This window comes from Acyrthosiphon pisum, chromosome X, assembly GCF_005508785.2.
Source record: "Acyrthosiphon pisum isolate AL4f chromosome X, pea_aphid_22Mar2018_4r6ur, whole genome shotgun sequence".
NCBI classification, from domain to species: domain Eukaryota; kingdom Metazoa; phylum Arthropoda; class Insecta; order Hemiptera; family Aphididae; genus Acyrthosiphon; species Acyrthosiphon pisum.
Genome location: NC_042493.1, coordinates 121150708 through 121157348, shown reverse-complemented (window position 1 = coordinate 121157348; position 6641 = coordinate 121150708).

The following is a 6641-nucleotide window of genomic DNA, read 5'->3' as shown; positions in this document are numbered from 1 at the left end:
CCATACTATAATGTACATTTGATTTAGCAGGTTTTGAGAATTTTGAGAGTTGACGGTACTAAAAAAAAGTGTGTTTTTACTTTTTACCAATGATTATGTGAATTTAACTGATACAAGTAGTTATGCAAACCGACACAATTTTTATATCTTACTTACAAAGTAGTTGGTTCAACTAGTGGTAGTTGGTAAACGATCCTATGTTTAATTGGTTGTGTGTACAAATTAAATACCTATGTATACATATACTCTTGAAATATACTTTTTAAATGTCTAGTACATAACAATATTTGTATAAATAAAAAGTGTATATAAGTGATCTCTAGTGCAAACAATATAAAGATTTAATTTATATAATGTTTTTTTTTTTTATTGGTCCACTCCTTTTAGAAATCCTGATTACGCCACTGATGACTGTTCATATCGATCTTACAAATATATTTGATATACTATTGACGATCTATTTAGTATTTTGTCGTTTCGATGATAGTAATTTAATAATCTGATCATATTAATATTATGGCTACACAGACATTCATAATATAATCATTTATCAATTAATCAATTAATTAATAATTATCATCAATATTCAATTAGGTATTAATATATTTATTATTATTATTATTATTATTTTCTAATAAATAATATTATGAAAATAATATAACAATATATTTGTGCACTCAGTTTTTATATTATTTACTTTATCATTTTGTTTTTTGTTTGATAATATTATTCATAATCGTATTTTAATAATATTATTGAATATTGAATAACACAATATTGATCATATTACGTTGTGTAGGTTAGGTTAGGTTTTACGTTTTATTTTACGTTATTCGGGTAATACGGGCACGCGCACACGCGCAGTAGAAACCGTTTGTACAATTTTTTTTTTTTTTTAATTAATAAAGATAGGAAATTAAGGTCATTAGCTGTTTGTTTTTGGTTTGTAGGGGAGAAATTGTAAGTTTGTAAGCACGTGTGTTTTTGGTTTGGCAGATTTTTTATTGGGCATCCGTAAGTATCTGCCATGCCCGGATGGGGGATGGCAGAACTTCTTTCCGGACACCGTGACTTGCCCGAAGAAAAATGCCATCCACTGCCGGGTTCAAACCGGCGTCGGTGCACGTCGCAACTGACGCCTTAGTCCGCTCGGCCACTCCGTCCCCCGTTTCGGTTTTCTATCGATTGAAATCAGTCGAAAAAAACAACCGACAGGAACTGGGAATTTGGAAGCACTTGAAAAGTTGTTGTAAATCAGACCACCCACGCAAAACTGTTCCTCAAAACGGTTACATTCGGTAATAGGAACTCAGGAGCAAACTCTCTACTCTCGTTTTCACCACAATAACAAATTAATAATCATATTAATCATAATATTAATACTAATAAAATAATAATATTTTATGACGTGCGGTCTTCTGTGTGTGTGTGTGTGTGTGTGTGTGTGTGTGTGTGGGGCACTATAATGTTTAATATATTATTATATTATGTGTTATATTATTACAAGACGAGTAGCGGTAAAGCTCACCTTCTGAGTTCCTGATGAGTAAAATATTGTAAAACGAATACATTGTCTAATGTATTTACGATTTATTATTTATTATAATTTATTGTTATCACTATGATTATCGCCACGGTAATATTATTATAATTTATACCTATTATCTATATAATGATGTCGTGCAATAGAATACATTTAATTTAATTTATTCTATGATTGTACTTTGGTCTCTGACTGTGTGTAAGGCAACACATAAAGCTACAATATTCTGTGATAAGTACTGAGCGTAGCGATTGAAGTCAGTAGGTCACTGGCAGTATATTTTGTAAAAAAAAAAAAAATATTTTTTATTTTACAAAGTAATATTTGGCGACTTGTGCATGAGCGTAGGTATAATTACAGACATAAACATCCGGTCACTATGATGCACCTATACAACGTGATCGGTACTATGAATTACACACACTAATGTTAATTTACTTTCAACGCATTCACAAGACCCAGCCATATAAACTGAAATATAAAATGCCATAGAATCCCTATAAAGCTCCTTAGAATGGATTACGCCCCCTTAATAATATTATTTGTTCGAACTTGCCACCGTTTTTTTTTTTTTATTACGCCTTCGTGGCAACCGGTCTGCTAGACTGCAGCGCATCGTGGCCAGGCGGCCGGCGACACAAGACTGTCTTTCTCTTGCGCTCGAGTCGAGCTGACCGCGTGCCTTTGACGCGTCCGGCCGTCTGCTGCCGCTGTGCGTTCACCCGTTTCAGGCACGTAGCTAAGGGGTGGCCTGGGGTGGCCTGTCACCAGAAATATTTACGGGCCACCCCATTACATTGAAATATTGTTGAAATACCCAAGGCTCAAATAATTGGGTAAACAAATTAAACATATTTTAAATTTTCTATTATCATATTTCTTATTTTTACATAATTTTCTTTCCGAACTCTATGGTCAGATTACCAGATATCAGAACTCAGAATAGAAATCGTTCATACATACTCGTCGTATTTGTCGTATTAACGACGACAGCAATGCATCTATATTAATTATTATTATTAAGTCGCAAGAACTCGCAGGTATTCCTATTCCAGTAAATCGGCATTTCCCATCGCGGCATGCATGACTTGTTAGTGGGTACCAGGATAACTATTATGCGAATATCTAATAACTAATAATATATATGCTAGGTACTATATCTATATCTATACCTACTTATAGCCTATAAATATAAATTTAATCACCGAGGTCTAATTAACTACAGGTAACAAGTAATAAAATAATATATGTGATACAGTCATATAGAGTATTTTAGTACAATTTATTTTATTACAACAGCGATCAGCGAATAATATTATTATTCACTTTTAATTTAAACATATTGTAATATTGAAAAGTGACAATAACCAGCTAACCTCATTACACTGATTATTATATTCAGAAACTACAATTTGATTATATCATAAACAATATATTATCTTTTATAGATAAACATAATTCTATTAGTGTCTAGTTTGGAGGGGGGGGGGGAGTTAGTAAAAATGTTGGCCATAACTGTGCCACCCTGATTATTTAATCCTAGCTACGTGCCAGCCTCGTGTCGAGCGTTAAGTTTCAAGTGCATTGTGGGTTTTCGACGGTCGTGTCGCCCACCATGATGGTTTTTCGCCGTCGTTATTGTCGCCGACGTTGTGCCGACTATCGTCGATCCGTCGCCATTGCGTCGAGTATTATAATCGGGTCTCGCGTGTTCGCCGCGCAATACACGTCCGTGGTGGTTCGCTGACTCAGGCTTTCTAGTGACTTGCTTTTTTTTCACTTTTTCTCGCTATTTCACAATCAACTCACCTTTTTTTTTACTATATCCTTAATTTCCTAACTTTTCTCACTATTTTGTCAGTATTACGTTACGTAGTAGAAAAAATTATAACCCCGTACGTTTTATCTTACGAGAGCTGCTATAGTCATAGTGAATACCTATACAATCTCTTATTGGAGATCTAATCTCTTATTCCTATCCAATTACAAATCTCATTATAATATAAAGACGTAATGTAGATAATATAAACTTGGTAATAATATTTATTATTATTATTATTATTATTAGGACTGGGTTTTTGATGCAAAGGAATTTTTTTTCTGATGTTTTGAAACGTTGATCCGTAAGTATAAAATGTGTTTTGGGTGATAATGATTATTTTAAATAATTTTTTTTTTTTGCATTTTTTTGCATTTTTTTGACAAAATTAACCTCAAATACATTTTTCAGGACATTTTTCGATGTTTTTAGTGCATTTTCTTGGTTTTTGAAGCATTTTTCACAATTTCTTCATAAAATGAACGAAAATTGTTGCTGTTCACAAGAAATTTTCGGCAAACTGCTGACTGTACGAATAATAAATTATATATAGTATCACATATTCATATATTTCATCATCGCTAGGATTTTTCACGAAAATTATCACCGTTATGTTATACCTATTATAAATTATTATTTTTATTACACACATATAAACATACATACATACATAGGTACATAACAATTTTATCATAGCTAGGCATATCATTATACAGTGCAATAGCGATTTTGTTCAGGTTAGTATTAATAATAACTAGCAAAAACAAGTTAAAATATTGAAATTTTTTTTAAAAATATTTTTTTAGAATAAATGATTATAAAAACATAAATAACTAAACAAGTAACAACGTACAATAATCAAAAAAAAAAAAAAAAAAAAAAAAATACATTACTGTAGTATAATAAATAATAATAATTTAAAATTTTTTTTCTAATTTTTAAGTCATAATAAATATAATTTAAATGCATTTTTTGAGTATTTTAAGTCATTTTTGAATTTTTTTAAGGGCATTAAAATCCCAGCCCTAATTTTTATTATTACATAGGTTTTATTGTTTTAACATTTTACGTCAGACTGCTGGTGAGCTAGACCCACATTATTGTTATCGGTGTTCCAGGCTCCATTGCCGTAATTATTAATAATAATGGTTTTTATTGAATTTTCCGTGTACATTTCTTCATATTGGCGAACTTCTTCAATTAAAACTTCATCATTCATAATTAGATGTTATGAATTAGATGAAAATATATAATAATTATAATATAATAATATTATATTAAAATAGGTATTGTATGTGACGTGCTCAAACAACGCTAAATCATTAAACATTTGACGTGTTCATGCATTCACAGGGTTTTAAAACGTTTTTATAACGTTATAAGTATAACGTTAAACATATCAAACAATTATTGAAATCGATAACGGATAACATATCAGTGAACGATAAATGATTTTTAATAATCCATAGATATTAACTGAGGTCGGTTTTGAATATTAATCGGACCATAATTAAAATTTTGTATTCGATTGTTTAGAGTATCAAGAGAAAAATATTTAAATTTAATAACAAATTCTAGAATAATTAAAGTTATATCATAATTTCCAACTCCTTCAAATACGTCGTGCACTATATGCACATATATTAAACTATATTATACTATACATGGTAATTTATAAAATTGTTGTACAGTTCAAATAATTAAAATACGATATTATTAATTTTAAATATATGTTTAACTATACTGTATAATATTATAATATTTAATATAACCATCTGCAGTTAAAATAAAAAATATTGAGTTCACTCTTTCAAACATAATATTCCATATTTTTAACGCAATAAGCAATATTTCCAAAACACTCAATACTTTTTCACCCACTATACTCCATGAACCATGGCATATGATAATATTATATTGAAATTCTTTTATATCATCGAGTTGCATGCAAAAATTAAAAAGCGTTTTTGAGATTATTTTCATTTATTATACTAAATAAAGGCTATTAATAAACAAAAAGGGTTTTGTGCGAAATTGCACATAATCAAACTATTAGTTGACACGTCGCGTAAAAGCGGAAGTAGGATTATAAAAGGGTTTTCCACTGCAGCTTTTCAAGTGTATCGTTTATTTATGAACTCGAAGCTTAATGCGGAAATCGATTAAATTCTATACATATATAATAGGCATATCTTAGCATAAAAGTATGGTGCACCGTGAATGGCGGCCAGTTCTTGGAATCGAAAATTGACAGGTTGTCATTAATTTTAAACGTATTTATTTTATATTGGTGACGTTTTTATGTATAAAACAATATTGTCAACAAAATTTAACAAATATATATTTTGAAATAGATAGGTAGGTATTATTTTCGAATTCTAATCGATTTATATTCGGCCACCAGCTATTTTTGACCCATGTATTCTGTAATAACTAATTTATGTCTTTACTTTTATTTTTTATACCTACCGTTGTTAGTTAGGTACTTACATATAATTGTATACATATCCTGCAATATTATTTATCACGCTGTCTTAGATAAATTCAAATAGTTTTTAAAAATAAGATAGATATATTTTATAGGTGATTAGGAAATCAAAATTTTTATTTTATAGAAATCCGTATTGTAAGTAATTCCGTAAGATTTTAAGTTTAAATATGTAAATATAACTTTATTTTTTCGATTAGCTAAAAAATTGGTTCATTATAAATTCATTTTTTTTAGACGTCATCTAAGGTCAATATTATTCAGATAGCCGTATGCCTGTATCCCTACTACTATATTTCAAGCTCGTTGAATAAGGTTAATCATTTTTAGATAACCTATACCTACAAATTTGAAAGAACTCGGGAATATATTATATTCTTTTTATGTACTTTATGGGTAATCTTATTAACATTTTCAATTAACAGTGTTGTAAAAGTTAATATGAAACATTAACATTATTCAGAGGATTTATTTTCTCAATTTGTTTTACATTCGTACGCGTTTTTTCACAAATTGTATTATCCTTTTGTATAATTAGCACTGTAGCTCTAGATCCATTTATTATTAAGAACTCCACTTAAATAATTATGAGAAAATTATCTGTTGTGTTGTTCTTATTTTCAACAACATACCGAATATCAATGTGATCCATAGTTTTTTTTTTTTTTTTGGAGTTAATATTCATATATATAGCCACGTTTTAATTGAAAATAAAATTATAAAAGCCACTTTGAAATGTAACTCTAAACATTGTATGACCCACTGAGTTTTGTTCCTGCCGAATGTACATA